Here is a 14,064-nt window from a genome sequence, read left to right on the forward strand (position 1 = left end):
TAATTTTACCCATCAGAGTATTTTTCTAGTAGGACGGTTCGCCACTTAATTTCGTGTTGTGCGCATGGGCAAAAACAACGGGTAGGATGGATTCCTAGAACAATCGGGAGCAAGGGCGTAGATTTCGCATGGACGCAAGGGACATGTCCCCACCAATATCCATATGAGTGCCTCATTAGTAATTTTTGTGCTTAAATGTTGCATAATTTTGCTGAGAGATCTTTTACTTTGTGGTAATCTTAGATGAGTAGTTTTATGGACAAAACCCACCAGGTCATTCAGTGTTCCCTTAATGCTAATGTATATAAGAGATGTTGGTGTAATATAACTGAAGTAATGTTGTTAAGTCCTTAAAGTCATATTCTTTTATTGTCATGACTGTATTTGAAGCTTTTTTTTTCTTTTGTATGATACCCGATTTATATGGAATATGGCTGAGGTAACCTAAAGTCTAAAATACATTTGTTTAATAGTAATTAACATTATACAATTCACATATAAAACTATGAATTGTAATTTTAAATGGTTTAAAAGCATGTAGAATAGCATATGTAGGCAAGTATATTTCTCTCTTTCTTTTTTTTTTTTTATCAAGAAGCAAAGACAAAAAGGAAAAAAAAGAAACAGGGCAGGGTTTGGTGGTTGAATCATCCATCCCCACCAATGCCAAAACCAAATCTACGCCCTTGATTGGGAGCCTTGTTTCTTTTTTTTCTTTCTCTCACCCTCTCTCTCTCACCTTTCTCGCTTCACGCTGCATGTGAGCGTGAAATTCTGAACCCCAAGTCAACAAGCCTTAAAAGGTATTCTAAGTTACCATATGTGATGTGACTTCAGGTTTAAACACTCTAATTAACAGGTTGAAAATAGTGACATTAAAGGAAGAGTATGCAGCGCCACCCTGTCAGACGCCAGTGACGGTGGAGCTCACTGATGAATCAGGTGAGCTGGATTCATGGCTGATTCAAAACCAAGATCCCCCTGCTGTGGTCAAGAAGGGGAGAAAAAGGGGAAATAAAATTAAGAATAAAAGGCATTTATAAACGTTTAGGTGTCAAGTGAAACGGGACAAAAGGGGGTGTTTTACTGTTATTTTCAATGTCAGCATTATTATTGTATGAGAATCATGCAACAAACATTGCATCGATGATCATTTATTGAAGCTTTTGACCTTATACTAACATCTGTGTTCCTGTGATTGTTATAACCTCTGATGAATCTTCTATTTACAGGTGTTAGGATAGTGATATAATTTTTTATTGCAGGTGTAACCATGATCATTTTTATACATATTGCAATTTGTTGCTCATTGTAGAGTTGTGCTCAAGTTATTAAGGGTTAATAGCTACAGTCAGCGCGAATGTCTGACTGATCTATTGAGGGAAAAGGCTTCGAGCATAGGAGGCCGCACGCGCTTACAAAACACTGATATCATGTTATTCTTTGTGATCTTTTCTTCAATTATGTCTTTAAGGTTAGTTTAAATAGCGGCAGTTAATTAAACGACATTTATTAAAATATTAAATACCTGAGTCAGAACATTACACGCAGATCACCTTAAGGGTCTGGGAAACTTTGTAGCTGCCTAACTTTTTTTTTTTGAATGTTCTAGCTCCGTTGATTTGACACATTGGAATGTGTCAAAAAAGGGGGGGAAAGTTGAGCTTTAACATCAAACAAGGATTATTTGAACATTTTATAAACTTCATTTGTGTCTTTAATACCTTAGGTATGGTGAAGCTTAAGCTAATAGCGGTCCGAGAAGACGGACCTTTTAGAGAATCAGTGAAAAAGCATAAACTATCACTTTCATGTTTAATCATTAGTCATTGAAATGAACTGAATAGCGTTTAGAAGATTTGTTAATTTCTTTGTCTTTTGTTAAAAGAGGGGTTTCAAGAATTTTCAGACACACCTTGCAAAATGTGCTTATAACGAGTTGGCACTTGGTCTTTTGAAGGTCATAAGCTTCGTTCGGCGTGACTGTCCGGACTGATATATTGTAGGTATTGACTTTGAGTGCTGAGGGCTAAATGCAAAACACGCTTACACACACATAGGATACGATTAGAATAAGTCCCTGGGACATTCTGAATGTTTAGACCAATTCTGAATCACTAGAAGGTCAGTAGATAACAACATTAGATTATTAGGGGTAGGAAGAGAGGTGTTTTGGTTTTCTATCTCTTACAGAGAAAGGAACAGACACCAGACGAGGTCACAGAGATGCGAGGATCCTCCGTAGCAGAGACAGACACAGTGACTGCCGAGACATCAACTGGGTCCAAGGGTCATGGCGTTTTGGCTCCAGCTAGTCACCACGAAAGGATGGATCCCATAAACACAGCAATAACCATGAAGGGGTTGGGGGAAATCTGGGAACACCAGACCAACGAAGTTCGAGAGGCTCTTGGGCAAAAAAAAGGGGGACACCTTCCTGTTCCTTTTTCTGGAGGATACACAGATCGTTGTTTGAAATCGGGGCAGAATAATCCCCTGATCTGTGCCACGACTGAAGGGTTGTCTAACCCCTGAGGTTGAAGAATGAAGAGCAGAGGATCACCCAACTGGACGACACTGGTAGCTGCAGCAATAAAATAAAGGCTAGAAGCTCTTTGACAGAGGTTCTAGTCTGAGTACGTCTGAAGGGTATAAGGTAGCACCAAATAAAGCTGTGGGAGACAAGGGGAGTGTCATCTGGACCTGCTACTGTTGGAATCATAGTTTTTCTTGCATCTGAATTGCGCAAACATAGAGGTCATCCCACATATGGTTCGCCCCTCAGGGGGACAAAAGGACCTCAGGAGTGAGAAGAGATGAACCCGGCCACACTGAATTGAAGGGTGTTTGTGAGGTCATTATTTTAATGACCTCATCAGGGGGAATTGTTGGATTGTAGTGTTATTTTATGCCATGTTATACCCCGAATTAAAGATTGTGAATTATTATGTAGATTAGTTCGCATTATTCTCCTGAATTAGAAGAAGCTGATAACTATTGCATTAGTTAAACTGATTTGCATTACATTAAACTGCTGACTTGTTGTGAATGAATGACATTGTTTTATGATGCATTATACTGCTGAGTTATAAGAAATACTGTACACAGAGAGTTATTGTCTTATTTGTCTGATTAGAAGAGAACAGAATATGCTGGAGTTTTCTGCCCCATCGCAGCAAGAGCAGATAAGCAGGGAGCCAAGGTCGTAGCTTAGGCGCTGTGTGAGAGAAGGCATGTAAATGTTTAGGCTTTTTATGATAAGGTGGAGGCACCAGGGGCTATAAAAGTTTGAGCAATGCTCCACCATTTTGAGATTTTGAGGCTGTCTGCATACAGTTTCCATCTCCCACGCGTGTGATCATTAAAATCATCGTTTGACTCAACCCGACCGGACCAGTGTTGTTATTGTGGTGTTTCTCTTGTTTCCATCCCCAATTTTGAACTCGTAACAGCCTTGTGTTTGCACTGAGTTGAGGGGGAAGGAACGCAAACACTGCCTTATGTTTGCGGAGCAGGGGGGAGGAGCGGTACACTCGCAGTAGCACAGGAACAGAGCAGGGGGGAGATGGAGAGAAAGAGAGCAAGGGACAACAACAAGAGACAACATCATCACATTAGAAAAGTATAGTAATGAAAATGAATGACACCAAGAAAAGAAGCAAAATCTGTAACCATTTCAATTTTATTGACCATAGGCAGAGTGTAGAGTCTGCAGCAAAAGGATATCGACCATGGCTCCAGCAAACATCTGCTGACACTAGAAAGTAATATTAAACACTAGTGATGTGTCCTGTGTGTCGAAGCTTCGAAGCGTGCGTCGAGTAATCTCGGGGGAGTTTTTGTGAAGCGCGTATAGAGGCTTGCTTTGATGACGTTCGAGGCCTCGTGGGCAGTCAGTACCACGTGACTGATTCAGGAATTGGCTCGCCGGTTCGCACCAGATTCAAAATAAAATGGGCAGCAAAACACAGCTGATTCCCTCATCGCACTGTGTTGTGGAATTGGATTACGTACGTGCTACATAGTTACTTGAGCATTTTTTCTTCGATGGAACCAGCAAGGAAGAGATTTTTTTTCTCTTCTAATAAATTATGCACACAGTAATAAATATCACAAATGATAAGTACCATAATATAAATAAACAACACTACAGATCCTATAGCCTGACTTATGTCTTTAAATTTATTAAAAAGTGAAGCGCCACACAGTTTGTGTCCTTATCCAGATGTACATAAGCATGATTACACAGTTACTAGGGGCGGGTTTTGATTATCGATTAAAATCGATTCTAGCTTGGATAACGTGATATTGATTCATTAAAATCCCGAATCGATTTTTAATATAAATTTATTTTGCCCCAAATGCCAGAATCTCAGGTTAAACCTCACTAAATTCCAACAACCACCAAACAGCTAAAACAGTAAATGACAGCAGATGCACGTAGGCTATTATGCACAAAGACGTAAACACAAAGCGCGGACCCGCCGACGGATCAGAATCACTGAGATGTCGCCTTTCTCACCCGACGGCACGGACACGGTCAGGGCCGAAAGCCGACAGTTCGCTGATTCTGATCCGTCGGCGGGCTTTGTGTTTACGCCCTTTTTGCGCTGATTCTAAAGCTGTAGGTTTTACCTCTCCAAACAATATTGACTGAACCAGCAGCAAAAGAAGATCCAAACTACGCTTCACATAAACATAGCCATGAATTCCCTCTGACCTTTGCTGGTTTGCTTCCACCACGATAAAATCAAGTATTGCGAGATCTCGCAAAAGTCCGTCTTAATTTTTTTTCTCCCATGTCCCCTGCGGGGCTCCGTAAGTAGGCTACTGAACAAATTTAAACTTTTTAAAAATTATGCAAAATTGTAAAACGCTCAGCTGTGTCTCTAAACCTCTGTAACTTTTCTCTGCTTCACTTCAGCAGCATCAGGTAATGTTCATATGTTGATTAATGGTTTTCTTTCATTTTTGATCTACTGCAGAATATTTTTATAAAATCGTTTTTCTGTTTTAGCCTCAGCTACTTTGATACAAAGGCATCTGCTGTGATGCTTACACCTTTGATAAAGTCTCGCAAATGTCATCTTTCTTTTTATAGATATAAAAATATGGAAATGTACTGATCCGTGATCTGAATTATAACATTTCTGACTGTCTGAGGCAAAATTTCCCCGGATCGGATCGAATCAAATCATGGATCGAATCGATTCGGAACCTTGTGAATCGCCATCGAATCGATTCTAGAAATCAGTGACGATACCCAGCTCTAACAGTTACACAATCATACCAAAACTCTGTCCTGATAGTTTCCTCTTTCTCTTTTGTATCAGACATACTGAGACAATAGTCGGGATAAATAATCATGAAAACAATTTATTTATTCAGTTTAGAGGTTTACACGTCACATCATTACAATCACAGAGCCTGTTTCACTTGAATCGTCCACTTGATGGCGCAGTAGAGCAAATGAATCATCACAATGCTTCGAACCATGAGTCGACCAGTTGGATGGAAAGCTTCAGTTCATCACGAGGCTTCATCTCACCATCACTATTAAACACATTCTAACAACAGCTTATCAAGCTTAAACGTGCTGCTGTTTATCCGCTGGTTTCCTCTTTCTGGCGCAAAGTGGACGATAAACAAACAAGAGAGATGGGACTTGCGACAGAAAAGCCGATCAGCTGATCATTGATCATTTTCAGGATTGAAGTAGCAACAGGAGGGGGGGGGGGAGAAAAGAGAAGAAGAGGCAGCTGCGCATGGTAAAGACAGAATAACTCCAGCTTTGTGTCTTTTTTCAGCTGAAGTACGGGAAAAATCGTGTTCCGTTTCCCTTCAATACAATTTTCTTCTGTTTGTCTGTGATAACATTGCTTTCAGGGCCTTTGCCCAAGCAAGGAGGAGCTCCTCGGCTGTAATTGGTCCAGCCCAGAGTCGATCATGACCCTTTGCCCAGTCCACCACCTTTAATTGTTTATACCGGTTATTTATTTTAAAAAAACAAACAAAACTCCAAAATATCAGCCCATGAAAACAAAAAATCACCATTGGCTCACACCAAGCAAATGCCCGGTATGCCCGATGGCATGCAGTCCAGCTGTAGTTGGGACGGAAATTACGAGAAGTTTGTTTAAGTGTCTACTACACCCACTCCAAATGTCTCAGTATATCAGATAACATCTATTTTATGACTAGGGATGGGTATTGATAAGATTTTCACGATTCCGATTCCATTTTCGATTCTGTTTAACGATTCAATTCTTTATCGATTCTTTTTAAAAAAGGAGAACACTGAGGTCGATTAGCTTAGAACTTTGTTTTATATCTTCTCTTTGAACAAGATAGAAATTTAGGAGTAACATGGCCTTACAAACCCAACAGTGAGATCTTAAGAGATCCAGCCTACGGCTCTTCAATGGGGTGTCACAGGGTCCCCAGGAAAAAAAATTGTAAATGTAAAATAATAAAATAAATATTCTCCTGTAGCATTAACAAAGTATAACATCAATTATTCTGTAGCAATTACACAAGAATATCCAGTAATGTCCTTGCCTACAATTAAACACATTCACTTACCGAAAATCGGGGGCATCTGCTGTGGCAAATGGGTTCAAGCCTTTTACCACAAACTTAGTCACTGCTTGGAGACATTCGTCTATCCCGGCCTGAAAGGAGATGCTACCGGTAGACTGCAGCGAGAACTGCCAGCATCTGAGCCAGACTCTGTCTGTCTCTCTCATCACGGTCACCTAAATGCACAGTAATGGTTTTGTAATAAGGCAGATCGCGGTAACATAATATGCACTGTTAGTTGGTTATTTACCTGCCGCATTAACGGGAGAGGACGTACAAACATTACGGCTGCTGCTGGGTTGAGATTCACGAGTCCGGAGCGGAATTAAAAACACGACATTCATTTAAGGTCATCGCGTGTTTTGTGAGCAAATGCTTTTGCATATTCGTAGTGTTTCCTCCCTTAAATGAAGTATCTACTTTGCAAGTATTGCAAGTTGCCCTGTTGTCATCCGTTCTTGTAAACTATAATCAAACTTTTGAGCGTTTGAGCTTAGGCACCGTGTTTCCTGCCAGGTAAATGACGCTCCGCAATGTGGTGACGTCATTCGGGGCGACTGGAATCGATAAGGGAATCGTTTGCAAAAATGGCAACCAATGCCAAGGAATTGAAACAGTGGGAATCGGTTCTCAACAAGAACCGGTTTTCGATACCCATCCCTATTTATGACAGCATGACATAATCTCATAATCATTCCTCAGCCTGATGTCCACCAGCTGGTTCGGGGTTTACCACCATGACACGGTCCACAGCTCAGTGCAGCAGCCTCAGCAATGAAGGTCCTGAAGATGGTCCATTCAAACTCAGTTTCCCTCTGAATGCTGTCGAAGCTCTGCCAGAGGTGAGTGTTTAAGATCTCACGGACAGGGGCCGCTGCTAGGTGAATTACTGAATTCACTTACGAAAACATGTGAGTGAATTAGTGTCAACTAGTGGTAGGACTGAGCTAAAGTGCTATTGTATCTGCCTCTATCTGGTGGAAGGAGGCTGATACTGCAGGTCACCCCACAGCCCTGGTCGGAACAGATGGAACTTATATTAGAAGTAATAAATAAAAATAAAAATAAAAATTATACATTTATAAACAATTAAGAAATAAAAAAGGGATCAATTGATTCAAATAAAGATCAGAGCAATGATAAAGAATAAACTAATATTCACGATTTTCAAAAAAGTAGACAAAGAATTGATAATACTAATAAAAACAAAAAAACTAACACTAAAATGAGAACAACCTAAAAGGAAATGCATAAACAAATTGTAAGTTAATTAAATTTAACATCCAAATAAAAGAAATAGAAAAGGGGAAAACCCAAGGATTTGAACCAGAAGAGTGAGAGAGAGAGATTACAATGGCTACTAATATCCCTGCAACATTCAAAGAAGACAACCCAGCGCTGCCTAGCAATATGAGACAGCTCAAGTGTTAGGGCCAAGAGGCCTAAGAGAAAGAGAGCGTGGATCCAAATGCAAGACACATTGCAGAGGCAAGAATTGCTTTTCACTACTTTGTTGTGTATTTACAATTATGGCTACGTGGTATCAGTCTAGGAGCTCTGGTTCTGCCGTGTGAGTGATAATGGATATCAGGGTAAAAGGCACTGCAACAGAGGAGAGAAAAGTTAATGATCGGAGGGAAAATCGGAGTGAGTGACCAGGAGAAAACAACTTCTAATCTGTTTTCCAGGAGTATTAGAAACTGGTGGGCAGGAGAAGAAGCAGATGAGATGGTGGAAATCCAGAGGAGCGTGATGCCAGACAGGTCAGTATTCCAGAGAGTGAGATCAGCAGCCAATGGAAGAGGTAAGTAACTCTAAGGTATTGAGGTAAGTGACATGGGCTCGTGGCGTGACCACTTGGAGAGAGAAGAGAGTCAAGTCGATTTCAATCAAAACATAGAACAGAATTTTTACATGACCTTTTACATGACCTTTTACATGACAAGCTCGGGTCCTCTACCAGAGGCCTGGGAGCTTGAGGGTCCTGCGCAGTATCTTAGCTGTTCCCAGGACTGCGCTCTTCTGGACAGAGATCTCCGATGTTGTTCCCGGGATCTGCTGGAGCCACTCGCCTAGCTTGGGAGTCACCGCACCTAGTGCTCCGATTACCACGGGGACCACCGTTACCTTCACCCTCCACATCCTCTCGAGCTCTTCTCTGAGCCCTTGGTATTTCTCCAGCTTCTCGTGTTCCTTCTTCCTGATATTGCTGTCATTCGGAACCGCTACATCGATCACTACGGCCGTCTTCTTCTGTTTGTCTACCACCACTATGTCCGGTTGGTTAGCCACCACCATTTTGTCCGTCTGTATCTGGAAGTCCCACAGGATCTTAGCTCGGTCATTCTCCACCACCCTTGGGGGCATCTCCCATTTTGACCTCGGGACTTCCAGGTTATACTCGGCACAGATGTTCCTGTACACTATGCCGGCCACTTGGTTATGGCGTTCCATGTATGCCTTGCCTGCTAGCATCTTGCACCCTGCTGTTATGTGCTGGATTGTCTCTGGGGCATCTTTACACAGCCTGCACCTGGGGTCTTGCCTGGTGTGATAGACCCCAGCCTCTATGGATCTTGTACTCAGAGCTTGTTCTTGTGCTGCCATGATTAGTGCCTCTGTGCTGTCTTTCAGTCCAGCTTTGTCCAGCCACTGGTAGGATTTCTGGATATCAGCCACCTCCTCTATCTGCCGGTGGTACATACCGTGCAGGGGCCTGTCCTTCCATGATGGTTCCTCGTCTCCCTCCTCTTTCTTGGGTTTCTGCTGCCTGAGGTATTCACTGAGCACTCGGTCAGTTGGGGCCATCTTCCCAATGTATTCTTGGATGTTCGTTGTCTCATCCTGGACTGTGGTGCTGACACTCACCAGTCCCCGGCCCCCTTCCTTCCGCTTAGCGTACAGCCTCAGGGTGCTGGACTTGGGGTGAAACCCTCCATGCATGGTATCTATCTCCTCCTTTGGCCAGCCTATTACCCCAGCAGGGTACCTGATCACAGGCAGGGCGTACGTGTTGATGGCCCGGATCTTGTTCTTACCATTCATTCATATATATATATATATATATATATTTTAAACAATAGATGTTTTCATTTCATCATCTGATATATTTCGTCATATTGCACAGCCCTAACATTAGCCTACTACAACTACCTTGTTTTAGTTGTTGTAGCTATCTAGGTTATGTCCCACTTCGGAATCTTCGATGTACTATTGCTGTGTGACTCACTACTATTACTGAAGGCTGCATTACAACCTGCTAGCTGCAAATAATCATGTGCAGCTCTAAAAGCAAACAGAAAGAAAATCTATTACTGATACAGAAATTGTTTTCTATACGAAATCGCTGCAAAAACTGCAGCCTTACCTAATGTCCACCCTACTGTTACTCATTTTACATCACGATTTAAAAATTTACTTGGGATTGCTGCACATGATTGTTTGTAGCTAGCAGGATGTTAATGCTATGAATCAAGTCTAACAGTCTTTAGTCTATAACTTTAGCTAAAGCCAGCTAACAATGTTAGCTCGGTGGCTAGTAGCCTTTAGTTATCGCAATAATTCACATGGCAATAGTACATTCATGTAGTTGTAAAAAGCATGCAAATATACCAAATAATCCGGACCAAAGTATTTAGAATACGTTATTCACATTGAGTAACTTAACAGGATACGTTATAAACTACATTTGGCCGATGTAATCTTTAGTGGAAAACATTTTAAAAGTAACCTTCTCAACATTGCACAGATATAACTGCATAAACTTTACTGTGGTGTATTACTAGTTTAGATCAATAGTTTAGATCATGCCCACATGAATCACACGATGATCCCGCAACTCCCACACCTCCACAAATTTACACACCTGTATTGTGTGACTTTATCCCGGGTCTGATATCAAGCAGTCTTAGCTGACGGATCTCCTCCTCATACCGGACGATCGTTTTTTCAAACTCTGAGAAGATTTCTTCTGCAGCTGAAGTTAATCTCTCCTTGATAAACTCTCTCAGATGCTGAACTGAAGACATTATTACAACGACAACCGATACCGCCAAACCAACATCTTCAAACTTAACTCGGGATCGCGACGGGATCTCTCAGTGGCGCCATTGCTGCTATTCTTCTTCTACTGAACTTACGGTAGACTGGAGATATCTAAGGCGTAATACTGCCCTCACCAGGTCTCCTAATTTATCTGGTACGGTCCATGAAGTGGAATGAAATAAAAATATACAAATACATTAATATAAATATATTACAGACATTTAGAGCACAGAGAAATTTATGATCACGGACAATTAGGATGAGGCTGTTGTTTTAATTGTGGTCACCTTTCTCTTCCCTTCTGATAATAACAGCTGTGTAGTGAAAATTCATTTCGTTTGACAAACCAAACATCCCACAATTAAAAATCCACAAGCCACTGCTGCACTGAGATAATATTTTGTACTCAGGCAAAAGAAGTCCACTGTCTAAAATTGAAAGTTGCGTTTTTATGGTCTAAGAAGCTTGGAAAGAAAAGCGTCTGGACTTCTTAAGTTGTTCTTAAGTTGCTTGAAGACGTTTCACCTCTCCCCTGAGAAGCTTATTCAGTTCTAGAGTCAAATGGTGGAGAGACCCAGATTTACATAGCCCCACCCTGTCATATGATTTTTTGAGGTCAGATGGCCCAGGGTGTGAGTGGGCGTTAAGGCGTCTGGGAAGGGATCTCAAAACTGGATTATAGATGGCCGACAGTTGGTGTCGTAAGCCACCGCCTCTGTGCAAAATAGTCGCTCACAGTGGACATACAGTGGCTTGCAAAAGTATTCGGCCCCCTTGAACTTTTCCACATTTTGTCACATTACAGCCACAAACATGAATCAGTTTTATTGGAATTCCACGTGAAAGACCAATACAAAGTGGTGTACATGTGAGAAGTGGAATGAAAATCATACACGATTCCAAACATTTTTTACAAATAAATAACTGATAACTGTAATAATGTTTGATAACTCTGAAAAAGGTTTGATTTTCATTGGTCTTTCACGTGGAATTCCAATAAAATTGATTCATATTTGTGGCTGTAATGTGACAAAATCTGGAAAATACTTTTACAAGCCACTGTAAATACATACTTATTAATATCTAAACCATGCTTAACATTCTATTGAATCCTACTATTCATTGTTACCCCTAATTCCTATCATTACTTTCCCCAAACAATAAACAAGGAATGAAGTAAATGTATAAACCTAGCTACCATGATAGATATGATTTTGATACAATTTAGCATAGTTATATATACAATGGGTCATCAACTTATCAGTTTCATATTCTTCCAAAAGCAGTTTTCGAAACATCTTTATGAACTGACTAATGCTTGGACATTGTTGTAGGTCCACAGAAAAACTGTTCAACAGTTTTACCACACAAATGGTAATACAAAATATTTTAACCTTTGTCCGTGCTGTAAGAGTCTTCAGATTTCATTTTCCCCTCAATTCATAGTCCCCTTCTCCGTCAAAAAACATCCTCTGCACATATCCTGGTAACATATTGTATCTGGCTTTGTACATAGTTTTTGCAGTTTTATATTTTAAAACATCCATAAACTTCAGAATTTTTAATTTCAAGAACATAATGTTAGTGTGGTCTCTAAATCCTGCTTTAGTAATCATCCTGGTAGCTTTTTTCTGAATTTTACATAACGGTTGAAGTGAAGTTTTGTATGTATTTCCCCGGATTTCCACACAGTATTACAAATATGGCAGTATAAGTGAACAGTAAAGTACCCGGAGTTTTGGAAAAATGCAAAAAATGTTTAGCTTTACTCGGTACAGAGTTGTTTCTTGACAGTTTAGCTTGTATATGCTTTATGTGAGGTTTCCAGCAGATTTTGTTGTCTATTATCAAATCCAGAAATTTTGTATAAGAAACTTGCTCTACCTCAACAAAATTTATCAACAATTTTGCTCCAGCATCCTTTTTACAATGTCCAAATAATATAAATGTAGTATTATTCAAATTTAGTGATAACTTGTTTCTGTCAAACCATGTTTTCAGTTTAATCATTTCTGGTGTGACAATTTCCAAAAGCTGCTGTGAATTCTCTCCAGCACAAAAAACATTTGTATCATCTGCAAATAAAATAAACTGTAATATATCGGATGTTTTACATATATCATTGATGTACAGGATAAACAGTTTTGGTCCCAATACTGATCTCTGTGGAACTCCACAATGTCCAGGCACTCTGATTGATATTCACCAAGCTTCACAAACTGTTGCCTGTCTCTCAAATAACTCCTGACTCACTCTAGCACCACTCCTCTAATGCCACAGTACTCCAGTTTATCAAGTAATATTTCATGATTAATTGTGTCAAAAGCTTTTTTTTAGGTCAATGAAAACATCAACTGTGTATTGTCTATATTATTGGTGATATTTTCAATAAGTTCCATTAACGCCATGGATGTTGATCTGTTTGGTCTGAAACCATACTCACTGTCCATTATTATTTCATATTTATCTATAAATTTGTCAAGTCTATTAATGAAAACTTTTTTCAGTATTTTTGAAAATTGTGAAAGTAGAGAAACAGGCCTGTAATTTGTGAATTGGTGTCTATCTCCATTTTTAAACAGTGGTATTACTTTCGCTGTTTTTACTTGTGTTGGGAATTGACCAGTTTGTAGAGACAAATTGCACGTGTGTGTTAAGGGTTTGGAGATGCCATCAATAACTTTCTTAACGATTTCCATATCAATGTCATCAAAGTCTGTAGAATTTTTTGTTTGTGATTTCCCGACAATATCAATGATTTTTTCTTCTACTACCGTTAAAAACATTGAATGAGGATTACGTTGAATGAGTTTAGTTTCTTTCTCTGCACAATTTCTTGTATCAGGAATTCTATCAGTCCAACACTTACAAAGAATTTATTGAACTCATTAACCACATCACTCATGTTACTATCATTATTAGTGAAATACAAAGGATAATTTAACTGCCAAGAACCATTTTTAATGATGGCATTAATGTTTTCCAAATCCCTTTAATGCTATTTTTATTCATATTTAATAATTTCTCATGACATTCCTTTTTACATGACCTCAAAACACTAGTTAATTTTTATATTTTATGATGTGGATGCCAGGTCCTAATAGGTTAATAAAGAAGTTAATAAAGATTTTGATACAAATTGGTGTTACGGTAGCGCCGAGAGGGAGGGGTGTGTTCTTAAATTGCATGCTATTTTAAATTCATGTTGGGTACCTCCTAAGGAATTGTTGACCGCATTAAATAAGTCCACTGTAATGTTTAATTGGCTAAGTTGATCTGAAAATACCACTGCAGATTTGTTTGAATAATCTTTTTTCATGTCACTGATGGTGGTATAAAAAAGGAAGACATGCGCTTAGCAGACAGGGGAGTTGTGTGTTCAGTGTTTGCTGTTATGTGCTCCACTTTTGTTCTGAAACACAACTTCAGAAGACATTGATG

General features: G+C 39.8%; 1 protein-coding gene across 3 annotated transcripts in view; it reads right to left on the reverse strand.

Moving 5' to 3' along the window:
• The window catches only part of LOC120715341 (zinc finger protein 665-like), a 144,275-nt gene that overhangs the window by 88,756 nt on the left and 41,455 nt on the right, over window positions 1-14,064 (reverse strand). The window lies entirely within an intron of this gene.

Source organism: Simochromis diagramma, unplaced genomic scaffold (assembly GCF_900408965.1).
Source record: "Simochromis diagramma unplaced genomic scaffold, fSimDia1.1 OVJJ01000688.1, whole genome shotgun sequence".
Lineage (NCBI taxonomy): Eukaryota > Metazoa > Chordata > Actinopteri > Cichliformes > Cichlidae > Simochromis > Simochromis diagramma.